Source organism: Vanessa tameamea, chromosome 28 (assembly GCF_037043105.1).
Source record: "Vanessa tameamea isolate UH-Manoa-2023 chromosome 28, ilVanTame1 primary haplotype, whole genome shotgun sequence".
Lineage (NCBI taxonomy): Eukaryota > Metazoa > Arthropoda > Insecta > Lepidoptera > Nymphalidae > Vanessa > Vanessa tameamea.
Window position 1 is genome coordinate 3663303 of NC_087336.1, and position 20169 is coordinate 3683471.

A 20169-nucleotide genomic window follows, 5' to 3' on the forward strand; every position below is an offset into this window, starting at 1 on the left:
GACTTTACAAGTTCAGAAACAATATTCTGTTTTTTTAGCTGTGGCCATAAGCAATTCTAGAATACCTTAAATAACAGATACATATCTTTATTGTTGTCAGATAAACATCTTTATACAATATAAAATTAAAATAGATATACAATACGACGCTTAAGAATCGATAAAAATACCTTAACATTAGCATCCATCATAAATATTGTTATATACCAGCACAATTAATAGAATAATTGGCGGTAAATTATCTCGAATCATTGCCACAACAAAAAAAATACAACAATTTCTACAATATGACAGTAATATCCGAGGGACATTTAAAAAAAATAAACCTTATAAGTTTTCTGTAAGCAATGTATAAATACTATAAATTTTTAAACAATTTGTTTGACGTTTTGTTTTAAAAAATGTTCTGGTATGTTTTATTTTTAAAATATATTTCGGCATAATGTCTTTTAGCTTTAGCCTTTATTTATCGTATTAATTATTACAAATTCAATTTGTCAAAGATTATCAGAATAAAGGAATACATGTGAAATAGTTATTTAAACATAAATTATTACAATATTCATTTGGCTTCATCGTCTAATGAGACTTTAACTAACGAAATAACAAAAGGATGTTTGAGAATTAGTTGTCTCAATCGTGATAAATGAAGATAAATTCTAATCAAAGTTAATTATCAAAATATGGTAACACTTCTTATAAATATATATTTGTCGGCAAGAAACGATGAAAAAAAAGTTGATAAATTTAACTCTGACATTTTTCATGTTGCATTTTATTTGACTTAATATTTGTTTTTAAATTATAAACTCCTTTGGCTGTATAGTAACATACACTTATTTTTTATAATTTTGTCTATCAAGAGTTTCAAGTTTAAACCTATAAAAATACAGAAACCCTGGAGCTGTGTCTTCGTAATTTTATTTATTATAACCTATTTAGGTACCGTCTGCTTATCTTTATCTAAACCCACCTGTAAATAAGTAACATAATTATAAGAAGCTCCATATAAACTTAAACTAATGACCATTTATACAGCATCAAAACGTTTTTTAATAAGATTAGCCCCTTATTAACTTTTTACTATATTTTTTTACAAACGTTTAAAAATATAAACAAATTCAATATGGAACTTCTTTGAAACAATGAAACAGAGTATTATTTGCGAATTGTTTTCTAGAACGTATTATTGTCGTAACGCAATGACAGCTGCCAGTCGCCATCTTAGATATTTTACGTCATACGATACACTTCTTTTTATTTGACAATGTCATTAAATAATTACATACTTGTAATACAAGTAATCAAGCTTTGTGCGAGTCCGCCTAATTACGACCACTCTTACATTACATATTCTACCGTCAAACAGTAATACATAATTGTGTGATTAGAGCGGGAGTGAGCCAGTGTAGCTACAGGCAAAAGAGACATCAAATCTAAGTTCCAAAAGTCTCGGTGTCGAATGGCCCATTTACTAGTCTCGCTACTTTAAATATTCAATTTTATATCAAAATGATTATAAGTATGTCTAATAAGGCTAGCTTTGTTGTAACTCGAAATTAGTTTGTCTTGCTACTTATAATATACAGTTTGAACAGATCGCCATGACAAATCGTAAAATTAAAACAGGACAACGCCCACCGAGTTATACTAGATAAAAATATATTTATGTAATATTTTTTTTAATATTATTAATTATACTTATAACACCCCTTCAAGCTATTGAACACACTGCGCCGTAAGAAATATTAACCATTTCTTACATCGCCAATGCCAACCAACCATGGAAGCCAATGTTATGTCCCTTGTGCCTCTCGTTATAATGGCTCACTCACTCTTTAAACCGAAACACACAATACTAAGTATTACTGCTTTGCAGTAGAATATATGATGACTGGGTGGAACCTCCCCAGATATATAAAGCCTTACCAGATAAATATAACAAATATATGTTAATCAAAAATTGTTTGTAGTGCACTATATAGGAGAGCAATATGTAAATCTAAAGTTTGTTTATATTTGATTAGAATAGGTTTTATTATTACATAGCCCATCAAACATAACAGCATCTTCATTTAGTCTATATTTTTTAATTTGGCAGTTTGGTCTACTGTCGTGGCTTTCTGAGTAAGAAGAAATTAAAAAAAAAAAAAACGCGTCTTTTAGTCAAAGTCATCGAAAACAGTGTCTCTGTACTTAGTCAATTTAGTGTTGCCATTAATAAATATTTATTTACATTTATTAAGTTTGTCATGTTAATCATAATAATTAAAAATTGTTACGGTAGTCCTTATCTTATGTTCAATAATAATCTTGGGTTTTATCACATTCGATGCAGCCGGCTTTAAGTTATTGCGACTTTTACGACTTAAGAGTATTAAGAAATTACAACTTATATTATTCAAGTTTTAACTTGAAAGGTGTATATTTGACTTAGGTATATTGTTGGATCATTTATTTTGTAGAACCACGTGATATTTAATATTCCCTAACGTCATATTATATTAATCACTCATCACATCTGTCAAGGAAATGATTGCCGTTGGGGCAAGAAGGTTCTAGAGCGGAGACCGCGAAATGGCAAGCGTAGTTTTGACGCTCTGTGGCACGGTGGAGCCACGATGTATAGGTGGCTAGAAGAAACTGGATGAGAAGGGCCGAAGATCGAACTCAGTGACGCGCCTTGGCCTCCCCCAATGCCCAGCAGTGAATTTTATCGAAGACAAGAATTAGACTCAACAAATGATATTTTAACTGCTAAGTAACGATATTTGTGACCAAATTTCGAATCCAGTAGATTCACATAGCAAGACATACATATATAAATCAAAATTCCTCGTAAGATCTTACTTAAATTATATATTTTTGACTTTAGTGTGGTATGTACCTTAAAATAACTATTTACAATATCTTACTAAAAGTAAATTAAGTATAAGTGTGTTTTTAACCGCATTCGCAATATTTACAGGCAAAATGTCCCTAGACGATAAATAGGGAAACAATTGGGGAGAGATTATAGGGTTAACCGTCAAATGAAGATTATTCCAGGTTATTATTACAGGTATTCAAGAGAACAGTGGATAGTCACTGGATTCAGATGGCACAGGACTGAACGACGAAAGCCTATCCAGCAATTGTACTTTAAAGGGTGATAGATAAACAACCACTGTATATTAGACAGAGAAGACGTTATAAAACACGCCGTCGCCAATTCCGCAAACATATAAACGTAGCCATCATTCAACGCCATCGTGTGACGTGACTATTGATATTATATTTAATACTATACGTATTAATAAATTGATATTTGTCTCTCTTCAACAACAATCATTTCATACTTTGAAAAGGCACTCTGTCTCGTTTATGAAAACAGAGTAATGTTAATATTATTTGATGTAAAGGCCTCGGAGTATGCCGTCGCTAGGCCTCCTCTTTCACTAGTCTATTCTGCTTGAATTTCAGGATGGTTTGGTGTTTTAACATTATCATCTAACATAGTTTTCCTTGGGATGTTCCTTACATGAATCATGAATTATTAACACAAATTCAGAAGTTAAATCTTAAGTATGTTGGGCGGAATCTTTGATTAAGTTCCACGTGTTTTCCTCTCACTATAAATCTTCTCTTAAATATGTATGTTAGTCTGCATGCGTTGCTAAACCATCCGATTGTGATGAAACTTGGTTGAGTTCTGCGTACTCGTGAAGGTTCCTGACACGATCAAACAAGATTTTTCTTCCTATTTTTGTTTTATAAAGACATTCTACGTAGATACTTATAGTACCCGTATGTTTAGTAGTAGTTGTTGTAGTATTATTATTATTAGTAAGTACTGAGAAATATCTTGTTAACTTGAGATACTATTGAATTCGTTATGAATTGGAAATAAAAAAATATATACGACTGTTTCTTTTTAATTGACCAAATGTTGTATTAAACAGAAGAGTATTTGATTTATAAAAATAAATGGATAAAAAAAATAATTTTATGTGTGAATCGAATCTGTTAGTTATCTATAATCTTAGATAGATAAAAGATTGCACTATCATTTCCGCCGGTATATCTAATATTTAGTTCTAGGCTAATATCTTAAATCAGAAACTAGTTCAACATCCGTTGTCATATATATTTATATATTATGGGAATAGAAAGCTATATTTAAGTAGGTGGACTGTCTCACGGTAAGTGGACTATTTTTTTTTTTTTAATTTTAACGACGCCACTTGATGGTAGCGACGCGTTTGACAGAATGTCAATACATTCATTAAAGACGTCGAACGAAAAGACGGCGATCGAAAATGTTGGAACGCAAGAAGGAATCAGAACGTTCAACGATCGTTATTGGCATTCGGTAATAAATACTCACTCAACGGAATGTTATCCAGAGTGATACCTTCAGAAAAATGGTTTTTATAGATATGTTTAGAAATAATGTTACTTGTGAGATGACGTCCGACAGAGAAGTATGGAAGAAAACATGCTGCGCCGACCCCAAGTAAAATTGGGATAAGGGCAGGAGGATGATGTTGATACATTAAGAAAAATGGCGCCTGCCATGTTACACAACTGTTGCCACATTCGAAAAACAAACATTCCGATTGAACTGCAAATTTATAAATAAATAAAAATGACATACCCACTTAAATTACAGATAAAAACATCCTAAAGAATTCAATCTTGTAAAATTCTATTCTAAATTCAAATCGAATTTGGAACGTTTAATAGGAATCACAGACAACGATGATGTAGACTATGACGTCACCGGAACTCTTAACTGACGGACTACTAGCTGTATTGTAATACCCTTCATAGACGTTTGTCAGTAATTGTCGTTATATTTTTAGTGTAGGAAGTAATTGTCGTGTCTATGGTAGGAAGGCAAGCAACTTGATGGTCAGTGGTAGAAAGCCTATACATATTGACATCATTGGTCATTCCTTTAACACAAATGCTATCTTTCAATTTGAATGTTTATTTTTTTTAAGTATGTTCTAGCATACGTCAAAATTTGATTTGCAAAATCTTTTTTGTGTTCGAAAGAGATTTATTTCGAATTCCATTAAAATTTCGTAGATATCTGATGATGAGTTTCGGAGTCAGACAACGGAACTCTTCAATGAATTCTAGCAAGTCAACCCCGATTGCTGCTGTGTATATGCTATTGAAGACCGTTTTTTTTTTTTTTGATAAAAACGTTTTGATGTAATGTTATTCTGCCAATTACACTAGCTGCTGTTTAACATATTAGTGAGTACCTATTAGTACAATTTTTATTGTATTCAGTGTTAGCAACATATTGCCATTAAATAAAGTGCTCTTGCCGTTTCTTCTCGCTGGAGGCTGCTTTCTAAAATTGTGGTAGAGTTTAAATATTGACGATTTAAAAATACTTTAATGTAAATTTCACTTGAATAAAATACATTTAATTTAATTTGCTATCTGTCATTGGTTGAAATGTTACAAGTTCGATTATTATTTATTTATTTAAGTAAAGTCAAATAATATCACTTGTTATAAGAGAGATTATCTCGCTTGCGTGAGATAGCGATCAAAAATATCTTCGCAGACGGACAAGAAAAAAACTTACAGTCATTAAGTTTTATAGTAGTGTCTCCCCTTTGCTAGTAAAATGTGAAATTCTTACTAAAAACTTCCAACTGTTGTAAGTGAACCTTCCAATCATGTTTCGTAAAAAAATTCACTTTAAAACCGATATTTCAATTAAGATTTTTTGTCATCAAAACATGCGGACATATTTGTCGAACACATTTTGTATCTGTATAGGCCTACGTGTAATTCTCCTTCGGTTTTTTTTTTTTTAATTTATTTAAGCTATAAACTTAAATAATAATCGATATACTTGCAGTATGATTTAAGAACAGTTCACACAAGTTCAAATATTTTATTTAAAATGAGTAACTAATATATAATAAAATATACTAGTGAACGCTCGTTGGTTAAAATTCGACTATCATTCATTGCTATCAAAAATATAAGATAGGTACATTGAGGTAAGATAATAAAAATAAGGCTCAACTAGACGACACCTTGTCACCATTACAATAAAAAAAAGCGTGCTTGATTTTTGACTTTGACATGTAATTTATTCATGTTTAGACACGGTAGTGTGAGTAAAGATTTATCTTTTAATTTATTCCTAATTCATTATATAAAAAAATATTAGTCTACATTCCTTCTCTATGTAAATTTTATCTATGCCAAATTTTATATTCGCACGCGTATTTTTCGTCCAAAGGGGTAAAAAAAAGTTTTCTTTCACGTATTAATATAAAGATAAACATAACTTAACAAATCACATATTAATGTGTCATAAAAATATAGACATACATTTAAATTAAGAACTCTTTTTTTTTAATTACATGTGTTAGTAACGTTTATTATTTAAGATAATACTTAAGAACGCATTTATTTTAATTAGCAAAAGCAACGATCGTGAAAGGTACAGCCGAATGAATAGATTGAAACTATTTAAAAAACTGGACGTGTAATTTGTTGGATTCGCTGTAACTGTTGTTTTTTTTTTTAACTTTTTGTAGGAAACAAGAGAAAGCGTACAAATCAAACATTAATTTGATAATTAAAAATTTTACGGTACGAATACGATTTTTTTTTTATTATTTTAACAAGCATTAATCATTTGTTCAATAAACAAAAATAAACGGTTTTAGTGTTAACGAATTGTATTTTTAAATTTATGTGTTATTTGATGTTTAATAGTTATTTTCTATAGAACACCTAGTTATGACATTAGCGTCCTGTCGACGTCAATTTGACCGCCATCTTGTAGCGTTACTAGTTAAATCAAACATGGCAGTTTATAATTATTATTACACTAGAACTAATAGCACATCGCAGTGCATTGTATTATTTCCGATTGAGATATCTTATAAGTAATGAAAACGTAATGGCGTCGGATCGTTTAATTGTTTATGAATTATTAAATATATTGTTTTTTTTTTTAATGTTTAAGTGGTTGCGGCTGTCTACTATAGAGCTCAACATGCGGATGCTCTAGGAATCAATAATGGTAATCGTTAATTGTGATTTACCATTAAAGAAATTTCCGAATAATGGCGTCGAGTTGACCAGCTTTAAAAGTCTGCCAAATTCTTTTTTCATTAAGGCAACACAGTACTCTAACCTCAAATAGGACATGAGTGGGCGATTCTTATATTATGTCAATCTGCTTGAGAACAGACTTTGACTGCATTTGAACGTTCACCGTATGATATAGTTTGGCGGACGAGCATATGGGCCACCTGATTAAGTGGTCACCACCCCCCATAGACAATAGCACTGTTAGAAATACTAACCATTCTTTACATCACCAATGCGCCACCAACCTTGGCAACTGAGATGTTATGTCCCCACTCACCCTTCAAACCGGTACACAACAATACTGAGTACTGTTGTTTGGCGGTAGAATATCTGATGTGTGGGTGGTAACCACCCAGACGGGCTTGCACAAAGCCCTACTAAGTAATGAAAAATTTTGACAGATGTCATTACTATGAAAGAGCCGAAGTTTAATGCAACCATTGCTTATTTGGTACCTAGATAAGCCGGACTTGAGATATTTCAACTAACTTATAATAGCATTGATACGTTTCTGATCCAATATCGACTGTTCCTCAACTTAATCGTAACTGAAGACCAATTCTAATTATTTATATCGGTCGATCCGCAACTTGATCATTGTTTTACAAGTACTCGGCTGAACGGCAACGATACTTTTCGATTCGATTGCGATAAACTGTCAGTTTACTGTCTGTCTGTTATCAGTAACTGTAACTGTCTGTTATTAGAATTCGAGCCCTGTATCGCAGGGAAAATAATGCCTATATTTTGAGTTTATATGGCGTACATATGTATTAAACGCAGCTATATACATAGATACAGTTCCTCTAAGATAGAAATGTTTTTTTTTTTTTTCGTAATATTCAAATACAATTTGCGGTCTGCCTTCTTCGTAGCTTCGAAATAGTTTTATAAAATAAATGTAAGTAAAATTTATATTTCTCATGAAACGTATGGTGTTCTTTTTTTTAATTTTTAGATAAATATTTGATACGATGTACCTTCATATTTTATTTATCGTTCTAATTTTTTTTTTATTTCTTATAAACTATTCAATACGATAGGTATTTTTTTATTCCGTTTAATGGCATCGAATGGTGACTAAAAAATAATGTTTGATACTTGCCGCTTTTAATCATTAAATTTAAAACGTTACAAATGTTGTAATATTTTGAAAGTATCAAGATTATTTCTTAATCTTTGCTCACTACAATTGTTGAAATAACACGTTCTTTAATTAAATTATGTTCAACATAATAGATAAGATCTTAGAACTTTTTTATTAAATTTTTAAAATATAAACTGGTCTTTTTATCTAAATTTCAAAGAATTCGAAAAAGGAATATATCAAAAAATTCTAACGATATTTATATTGACGATAATTTTAGAAAAAAAGGTACCAGTCAGTACCACCATTTATTTCCTTGTTACGGTCTTTCAAAGAAACACCAGTGGTACGCATTTTTATAGATTTCATATGAAAAAAAAATTCGAGACACGCCAAGAAGGTTGTTCAAAGAATATTTTTACTCTGAAATTGCCTTTAGATATGTCCCATATACGAATATACTTTTGAACACTAGAATTGTTTAAATATTAAACACAATTTAAGGCTGAAATATAGAAAGACATTAGGTACGTGTTTTATATTTAAAAAAAAAACCTTATTTTTTTACGTTTTGTGCCCTTTTTTATTAAATACTTTAAATACAATGTTTTTCTCAATGGCGGTAAAAAAAATTACTTTTATGTCTTTGGCTTGTTTCAATATCCTGCTAATACCCAAAATTGTTTACTTTCGTCTTTATAATTGTTTTAAAAAAATTGTATATCTAATTCATTTTACGGAATCACTTTGAATATTTATTTCGATAAATAATGAGTTGTTTGGTAATATAAATATATTGAAGAAAAAATTAAGAAATCTTTATTTGTGGTAATGGCAACATACACTAATATTCATATATGCAACAAATATATATATTAACATTTAATTGTAAACGTGTTCAATTCTAAGGCACTATTAATGTATGTTACTTAATAAAATAAAATTAAAATTCTTACTAAATTAACAGTCCGTATATATCCCACAGCTTAACGAAAGCCTCCTCCCGTTTTTAGAGAAGAGATGTTATTCCAGTATGAGTTAATAGATATGTAAACGTGTGGCAGAATAATATTTCTCTTTACAACGAGATTGATAATTGTAAATAAAAAAATAAACTCATCAAACTTCAAAGACGTTTAAACTATTGTATCTACTAAGCCATCCGATTATCTTGAATGAAATTGTTATCTAATATCAACTTTTTATCAATCGAAACAATTACTTACAATTAACTTATTTAAAACAAACATACTTCAAAGCGTCTATATATTTTTTTAATTCCTTTTATATAACGTAATCAATCTCTATTTAGCGCCTTTACGCATAAAAACATACAGCCACGCAACATACATACCATTTAATCGTTCATAAAACTCATAAATCACTTACAAAAATATATTGCACGCGCCATTTTCTTTTTATATCAGTATGTATGTAGCGAAATTAATAATTCTCTTAACGATATAGAGGAGTTTCATGGATAACCATGTAGGGCTGCGCCCTCGGCAATTACTCCTGTTCGAAACGAGAGACCGCGATTTAATAGTCTATTTGAACTATTACTTTTAAAAATATTAATATGATATATTGTTTACTAAATATCTTGCACCTTTGACGCATTTAATTTCGAATCATTTAAAAAAATATGTTTCATCGTTCTATTTATGAAATGTTTTCAACGCTACCTCGGCAATTTTTCCCGCTCTTTTTATTATAGAACAAGATTATATTAAAAAGGTGCCTAGTGTTTTTTTTTTTATATATAGGCAAACATCCTGTATGTAATGTAACATAAAATATATTTAACATGTATTATGTCCTATAAACAAAAGTATATTAAGATACTATTTAATTATTTCGTTCTATTCTATTTCGAGTATAAATTAATCAAAAACCAAATATAATTAGGTTTCCCATTTTATCTCAAATCTGTATTGACTATATTTAAAAAAAAAATTATTAATATTTTTAATACAACGGATTCATATTAGGTATTCTATTCTAGAACTATTTATTATAACTATTTTTAAGTTTTGAGTTTTGAGTTTGAGTTCTCATTATTTGAAAAACGAATTATTAAAAAAATACTTCTAGAAGTAATCTTTTACTTGAGATTTTAAGACAAATATAAGAAAGACCAATTTAATTTATTTATAACGGGGAAAGTCTTTAACACTTATTTAAGGACGAATTAAATTTTTCATAACAGTGTAGACCGCTATACGAAAGTGATGTTCGAATATACGTTTAGGAGGCTAGGGGACATAACGTGGGTCAATTCCGATGAATAAAATATGATGTTTATCGATTTCTTGAAACCCAACACTTTAGTAAAACTTGTGTTTATGATATAATTGCTGTAATGAAATCGTTTTATATTACAAATTTCGTAACAGTTCAAACTTTGTTTATATGATTAACGATAAAACCGAATAAATATACAATGATTTCGTATTTATTCGAATTTCAAATTTTTGGCGGTTCAATTTTTATGATCCTTTGTCATTTTTTTTTTTTAAGAATATTTGTAGAACATATAAATAAAAGGTAAAACGTTTTTATGCCACATTAGCATTTTATTAAATATTAATAATCTTTATGAGGAAAATTATGCTTTATCGAGATGTTAAGTAAAAAAAGTTTTTTTTTTAATGGATTTAGCAAAGGTGGCCGATGAACAGACCGGATTGTATTAGCAGGTTAATTCACCAAACGGCTCGAAATAGCTCTAACATGTTCTCCTTTTTGTATTTTTTTTTTTTTTTACCTTTTTTAGACCAATGGTACAATCATAGTGATAGTTTTGTTAAGGAATTGTATTTTTTTAGTCAATATTTTTTGATTCCTGTTAGACATTTTTCTAATACAATTTAATAAGAATTTAACTTTTATAAATTCATTATATTTAAAGCTTTTAAATTGATCTGTAAAAAAATATTCAACTCTGTGTGTCTATTTGAATAAGCTAGAATATTTAACAGTAAGAAATATTCCTTATTCAAATTATGTTACAAGTTCGGTCAATAGTTTAATTTAATTTTTTTCCATACACTCTGTGCATTTATAAACCTTGTCAGATATATTATCTTTTGCAAATAAACTCTTTTATTATTTCTAATTAAACTTACTTAATAATATGTAGGCACAATATCGTTGTCTGCATGTCAAATATGTTTCCAAACTTAAACCGCCATTATTTTTTTGTTCCAATTGGTATTAACTGTTGGTATATTTTTTGGAAGTATCTAATACTATAGATTGTTGTATTTGAGTAAAACTTGCTTATATTTAAACATGCCATTGTGCTTAAACGCTATAATTATAGAGCTCACGCTAATGCTCACAAATAACTGTCCTTTGCTTAATGGAAAAAAAAACAACTTACGGTTTCGAAGTAACTTTAAACTGCAGTACACAGCATCACTATCACAATATCGAAGAAGCACAGATAGTTCAATTTAAAAAAAAAAACACTTGTCTATACACTTATTCGTGAAAATATTTTTAGTTTGATAATTAAATTTATGATCGACAATAGAAGTCGGCTTATTAATGGCACTGTGCGTGAAATCAAAATTATGATTGTCGGTAATTAGACAGAACGGGACAGAAATATAATTACAGATTAATTAACGATCCATAAATAATTTCGCAATTATAGAACACGTGGCATCATTTTTTTTTTTTTTACTTTCGCGCAACTCGTTTCGCCGCGGTCCCTGGTATCACGTCCCTGATGTCATTTTTAATCACAAACACAATTTTCGGTCCTCAGTCAATAACGATCGCAGTCTAATCGGTGATCATTTTAAAAATCGCAATCAGAAATCACTGACTATCACCGCACACTAAACTCGAATGATAACAGTGATCAACTTTCGAAAAAACAGAAACGTCACTAGGGAAAAAAACACCGAACGCACACAAGCACAAACTGTCCAATTAAAGATAATCTTTGAAGATATTTTAATAGCGCACCCCTCCGAAGTAATCCGACACAACCAACTCCTGTTGAATTTAAACACTTAATGATCGGTTGAAGGAAATTGTCCGAGAAACGAACGGCCCAATGTATGACCCTCTCTTTCTAATTAGTACGGATCTATACCGCTTGTATGGGCTCCGTGGCGCTAGTGACGCTCAGGGGGAGCGGCCTGTTTGAAGGTGGAACGTTATCCGGGCGGGGCTTGGCTATGATTGGTGGTTTGGAATGGCGCGATTTTTTTCGTTTGTACGTGCAGAGCGTTCGGGTTGGTGACGCGGGATCGATCGACGGCGCCTGGGTTGCCATTATATTTTTTTATGGGTATTTTTTGGCGGTGCTCTGTGCTTTAGTAACCTGTTATACTGACCACGCCCAGCTGGCTCGTAGAACGTGCAGAGAGACGGCTATCAATCCAGACTCCGGCCGTAGGCTTTTATATTTTTTTTTAACAGTGTTTTTTTTTTTCGTGACGGTGTCTTTGATTCTGTGGAGTGTCAGTTACGATTTTTTTCTCGGTCAGATCATTGTTTATAAGTTTACTGTGAGTGTCGGTAAATATGTATGTTTCGTCGTATGTACGTCGAAAATTTTAGTTGAATATCTACCTATACCTGTATATTAAGTATGTTATATTATAGTAAGACATAGTTTCGAGTAATAACATATTACTTGCAATTTTTCCTTTACATGGTATGCGATGAAAATTACTAAGTATGTAATGTAATAGAATTTTTACTGTTGAGTTCTTGATAAAGTATTATTATATTATAAAGTGGAAACAGTTTACCACATGCCTATATGTTTATACGTTATTATATATGTAATAAATATATACATTGCATATATAATATATATAGTAGCCAGTAAGACACATTTTGTTAAATAATTTAAAGATCTTTGTTTTGTTATATTACACGGAACACGGATATTATAAATATATTAATAAATCTTTAAGACAATAATTCATTAGATATTTAACTTCGATGGAATGAAGTAATAAATCTATTAGAATATATTTTATTAAAATGTCTACATTATATAGCTATAAATACATATAGAGAGACAGTTCAATGCTTTCTTCTCCTTTAATTTTTTTTTATTTTTATTTGGCTGTATTATTTGTGCCTTTTTTATAAAATAAAAATTTTCTAATAGAAGTAAAAAAAAAATATTTTTGAAACTTCGAATTCATTTAGTTCAACAATGATTATTGCCGATTGTCGATAACTCGACGAATACTAGTTAAACTATAAATATGAATCACGTATACCTACCGGTTATGTTATCGTATGTTAACCCGATAGTCGCTAACCCACGAACAACGTCGATTAGTTAATATCCTGGCCTCTTATTGGGAATCTTTTGTCCCACGCCCAGAATAGACTAACTTTTTTTTATTGTCATTTTGCTAAAGGTCAATTCTCACCGAGATAACTTATACTTAGTTTAAAATATAGTAATATATAGAACTAAGAGCGTAGAGCAACAACATATAGACATACATATATATAAATATATATTTTATGCTTCCTCATTATGATTAAAATTAAATCAAAGTATACTTTATTCAAATGCTACCGGATACTTTTAATTGTAACTTTACAAGATGAATTTTAATTTAAAGTTACTCGTTAGGGAATTTCGAATCTACCGAGATGAACCGACAAGAAATTCAGCAGTCACTCCTTTCCGATAAATATACAACATATTTATATGTTAAACTACTATTTATATGTAAATAACATCAACTGATTTATATGAAACAATTTTTAATAAAACATTTTCTTTATAAAATTTTAATATAGATTCAAAACAAATGTTTCAAGGTATTAATAACACTAGGAATTATTAATAATGAGAACTAGATCGAAATAGGTATTTAATAAAGGTATTTCTACATACCTACGTATATGGTGCTTGGGTACATTAATGATAAATGCTACAATTATATATTTATACCTTTTTGAGCTTAAAAGCTTAACTTAAAATTTGAGTTTCCTTACATTGATACAATATATATTTAGATATGACACAATAAATATCTAATTATTCAAGCTAATGATTAAATCATAAAAAAATATTAAATAATGTGCAGTAAATTATTAATTTTAAAATCAAAAGTCAATATAAAATTTAAGGAACTAAACAATCTTTCTAATTTTTTTAAATTTTGTTTTTTTATCATTGTCAAATTTTTCGTTTATGTTTCATATATTAAAATAGCTCAACTTGATTTAATGGATAGAAAAAACATACATAAATAAGGTAGATATATTACACAGTACAAGATTATATAGATGATAATATTATTAGTATTTGTCATATAAATCATATCAATTTATTTCTATATTATAAATATAGGTATGTAATCAAATGAATTAAAGTTTAAATATTTATTTATTTGCGGTTCTTCTTTCTTATTTATTTATTAATCAGTACATCAACACCACACATGTTAAAAACATACGACTATGTAACATACAAAAAAAAAACAATAAAAAGAATTTCTTATATCTGACATGAGCGAGAATTATATACATAATTTGCTTAAAAACTTATTGTCTATATTTTTAATCAACGAAACAATTTAACACCTAATACGATATTATAGAATCCAAAATAAAAAATTACAAAAGAAAAATTAAAATTAAAAAATCTAAGAATAAATATTAATATGAATTAAATTATTAATTGTTCGTTCTTTGTACCTATATTAACAATAAATATATAATATACATTGCATATATAATGTCTGGATAGTGAGCCAGTAAGATAATTGTTAAATAATTTAGAGATCTTTGTTTTGTTTTTTTCTTATGGTGTAGATATGGTGTAGACTTGCCAATGACCCACCTGATGCTAAGTCACTTGAAATATATGACGTAGCATATACATATATATAGCACAGAAAATGACGATGTAAGAAATATTAACCATTCCTTACATCGCCAAAACCTTGGGAACGAATGTGTTAAGTCCCTTGTGCCCGTAGTTACACGGCTGACCCTCCCTTCCAACTGGAATACAACAATACTCCTATATACTACTGATACCTACCCAGATAGGCTTCGAAAAGCCCCACAATCAAGTAAATATATAAACTATTCAGTTTAGTTTTAATTTTAATTGTTTTAATTATTGTAATGATTTTTTAATAGCTAATTTGAATAGAGAATAATTTCGTTTTAATTAGATAAATATTTCCAAACACTCTAACCGAATTAGTAATAGTATTAATAACTAAAGTTAAATTATATTAATGACTTAATAACATATAAATAATTTCAATACAATTGTGTTAAAGGCTATGGATGCATAGGTAATTCTATTTTGTACTTATATAACCAAGCAAGCATACTACATACCGAAATAAATCACAGTATTAACTGAGATATTTTAAACACCTTTCTCATAAACATAATATATTATCTTTAACTAGTTGAACCGGAGGCTTCATCCGCGTATTCGATAAAACATTACCCAAAGCACTTATTATATCTACCGGAGAGGTGAATCAAAACAGAGGGCCTATATTCTTCGCTGAGACTTCAAACTATATCTCGGTTCAGCGGCTGATTCATAAATAGGAACAGACAGAGTTACTTTCGCATTTACAAAATTAGTATAGATTTCGTTCTTATTTATATATAATATAAAAAAATATTTGTGCTATTAGTGATGACTTTATAAAACTAGGTAGCTCTATATCCCGGGTAGAGTCACACCAAACAGTAACATCCCGGTATCAATAAGCAAGTGTACTGTGTATACTTGGTGATAAGGCTTTATGCAAGCCCGTCTGGGTAGGTACCACCCGATAAACAGATATTCTACCACCATGCTATACTTAGTATTGTTTAGTTTCGGTTTGAACAGTAGAGCCATTGTGACAGGCACAAAGGATATAATAACTTAGTTGCCAAGGATGGTGGTGTAATGGAGATTAATCTTTATACTGAAGTATGTCGATCGTATATATATATATATATATTCCACGGATTATGACAGTAAGAAAAGAGATAAAGCACTTGTGTTAGCACAGACACATACATACATATGCACTACAACACCTCCAGCACAGTTAACTCTCCTTTGAGAATAACCGCTATGATTTTAATCACATAACATCATTATTACCGTCCATGGGGCACGTGCCCAGGGCCCCCATCCTGAGAGGGCCCCGAAGAACCAACAATTTCCTTCACACGTTTGTGTTCCCGTTGCTATGTATATTTTCGAAAGTGATATATTTGTAAGAAATAACTAACATATTTATCAAAGAAGGCTATTGACGACATTCGATATTAAAAGTAGAAAGACGTGCTCTTCATGAAAGAAATAGATATACTATAAAACAGCCATAAGATTGTACAACCAACCAGATTCCTACGAATTTACGAAAATTACCGCACCGTTTATTTGAAACTATACTTAAGGCCTAATTATTTGTACATTGTAGTATCTATCTATCTACCGAAAGGGCCCCATATTCATGGGTGCCCAAGGGCCCCAGTATAGCTTGAGACGGCTCCGAACATCATCTTGAATAAGAAAAAAGTTCAGTTCAATGTCGCAATCATAATTTCAATACAAGTTTTATATTTTAATCATATATTTTATATATAAAAACGTAAACACTGTTAAATATGGATGTCAGGATCAGTCATGAGCGTCTAATATCGATATTGGTCCATCGATCATTTGGAATTAAGTGAACTTTTACTGGACACCAGATAGTACCTTTGGTTATAGGTATTTATCAAGCTTGGCCGTGGAGGTGCTTGGTTTGAACTTAGTAGTACTCACATTGTAGATACTCAGTAATATTTATTTGCATTGTTACTAATATTATACATACCAATCGTATATATCGTACATAAACACTAATATAGCTCATACATCAAAATATACAAGCTGTAATTTATAAAGACTTTGACTCATTCATTAAGAATATTTACTCATTCGATATATTCAAAAAGCTTCATCAAAAGTATAACACCTCGTATTGCCTCCACTGGTGACAGGAGGGCTGGTTCGTTTTTAGCCCAGAGGATCGGAATTGCGATTCAACGGGGAAATGCTGCTAGCATTCTAGCCGCCATTCCGCGCGGTCAAGATTTATACAGTAACTATTTTTAATTCATATTTGTATATGTTTAAGCACGTAATGTTATCAATTCTTATGTTAATAAAGAATAAGCTTCCCATTATATTATTACAAAAATATCTGTCCGAGTATGTAGAATGGAATAATAGTGGTTTTCAAATCGTGGTGATGTTTTTGTTTTTTTTTAATTCATCCGGGGTATCTGGTTGCTTTGTGTGTTATTTTCTCCATTGAAATACGTACAACGAATGTCTGTATTTTTTTTTTCAATTGTGTTCTCATGTAAGTGATGTAACTATCTTTATGAGAACAAATTATCTTTAAACCTAAACCTAAAGATATTGTGTGAGTAACACCTGACAACCACTTGAAACGCGAGCGAAGACGCGACCGAAAACTAGTTTTATAAATAAATTATCAATTTATCGCAATCGAATCGAAAAAAAATCGTAGCGGTTCCATAGAATTTGGATCTTAACCGATAATAATAAGTAGAAGTCGTATATATATACTACAAAACATACTAATACTTAGTATATTTTTTGGTTGATTTCGGTGACGCCGTAAACTACAGATGAAATTTTATAGTGCACAAGCGTTTGCATACACAGGTGCCCTGTATCCGACATGATCGGTAGGAGATCAGGAACATGACCTGGCTTTACATGTTTTCCGAGGCACGGAAGTGGACACTTTCATCATCCAGACTTCGGGTGCTACTGATATTTTTTTATCGACTCGACCTGAGTTCGAACCCGGAACCTCGGGATCTGTGGGCTTACATCAAGCCACTAGAGCAACGGTCAATTATTTTATTAGGTATGAAATAATAATTATATTTGATACCTAACAATATAAACTAAATATGACTTACGAACATCCAGAAGACAGATTTTATTATGTTTATAATTACGTTCCAATCTACGTGGATTTCAAATAGTTACAACATTAGAATAAAAATTAATTTAGATGAATAAACCGTACCCTTAAAATATTTCTTTTTTAAATGTTTATCCAATTTCAAGATTTAAACAAACGGACAAATAAATTGTTGTTTCGGTTTAAATTTGCAAATAGACATACTAAGAGATGTCTTTACCATCAGATAGACAGTTTATTTAAGTAGTAACAACATACACCTATAATATTTTGAACACGTTACCGTTGAAGGTATCACAGTTTTATATCGATATGTTTATGAAAATTCGTGCTTTATGTAACCTTATATAATAAATTCGTGATATTCATGTTAAAACATGGAGACTGGAGTAACCAACTGAAATCTTTTCAACGATTATTATATATTTTTTACACGTTTACTAGTAGTTTTAACTCACGCTGTAAGGGGAAAGGGTCGGTTTTAGGTAAGCATAAAAATGTAGCCCCTATTCTTCCTAGTGATTCAAGTTCACTTCTAACCAAATTTCATCAAATTCGGTTCAGTGGTTTAGCTGTTAAAGGGTAGACAGACGGACAGAGTTAGTTTCGCATTTTATAATATCAGTATAGATTAAGGCCTTAAACTAGATCTTCAGTAGTAATTTGTAGTTTAGTTTTACTGTTAAATAATATTTCTAAATATAATTTACATTTAATTTATCTTGATAAGTGACGTTTCAAAGGTGCTGTAAAGCCTAACTGAATAAAGTTTGCCTATTTAAAGACTTAGTTTTAATAAGCGTTGTAGAATAAGCTTAAAGATTTTCCTCAAAGGGCGAACATGCCGAGTCCCAGCTGTGGGAAACTGGTTACTTTGCGTTATTATAAAAACCGATTATATCACATCTTAATATTTGTAAGTTATTAACAACTATAACACGAAACTGGTTCCAAAGAAACGTTTTATATCTATATTTTGTATCGATATATTAATTATTTTTTAATTACCGATAACATATAACTATGTAAACTGTTTTATATAAAATTATTGATAAATATTGATCGTCTTTTGTAATTATAAACACTTTGACCTTTAATTTTTAATATATATATTATTATTTTTTTATGAGTTTAAAATGAATATTTATGAACGATTTAATTGTATCTATTTAATAGAAAATTAATTTAAAAAAGTAATTAATTTTATACTTTAAATATATAATCATGTTTAATAATTGTTCTAAATATTGACAAAAAAAAATATCACATAAATATTCATTGAAGTCCCTAATAACTATCGAAATTAAATTGAATAATTATTTAAAAATAAATACGAAATTGTGTTTTATTTTATTGTTTATGTGAAGTTTAGAAATATCGATGATATATTTTTTATCATTGTTACTTTATTACTGTTTGTTGGCTCAGTGGTTACACGAATCTTAAACGATGTTTGCTGGTTCGAACCCGGACAGTATCACTTTTCATGTGCTTAATTTGTGTTTATATTTCATATCGTGATCGGTGATGAAAGATAATATTATGAGGAATTCCATGTGCCATTTAAATGGATATGTGTATCCATGAAATCACATTGAAACAGCGTGGTGGCGTCCAAACCTTTATCCACAGGAAGAGAGGAGGTCTTAACTCCGCAGCGGGAAATTTACAAGACATATTACTTCAAACCATTACTAAGATTATATTTGAGATGTTGAAATTGATTTTTATTAATTTCTTTTTTAATCTGCATCCTTATTTATAAATGAGGAGATGTTCATTCATAATGCCTAACTGAATGAAAATACTACTAAAAATATGTATTTATATAACACTTACACCAGAAGATACAGAATGATTTAGTATATAATATTATACTACTTATAAGAAGCTTCGCTTCGCAGTTTCACTCGCTTAATATTTAATATGTTAACATGACAAGCGTGAATTTCGTGTATTTAAATAAATAAAGTACGTATGAAATATTATATT

At 30.0% G+C, this 20169-nt stretch overlaps 2 protein-coding genes across 5 annotated transcripts in view; one reads left to right on the forward strand and one right to left on the reverse strand.

The window, feature by feature from the left end:
- Window positions 1–12222, reverse strand: part of LOC113391796 (homeotic protein distal-less) — a 102586-nt gene extending 90364 nt beyond the window's left edge. For all 3 annotated transcript variants that reach the window (XM_026627876.2, XM_026627877.2, XM_026627875.2), the window contains exon 1: window positions 11592–12222. The gene's annotated coding sequence lies outside the window, so the exon portion shown is untranslated. The remainder of the gene's footprint in view (window positions 1–11591) is intronic.
- The window catches only part of LOC113391816 (isochorismatase domain-containing protein 1-like), a 456430-nt gene that overhangs the window by 394844 nt on the left and 41417 nt on the right, over window positions 1–20169 (forward strand). The window lies entirely within an intron of this gene.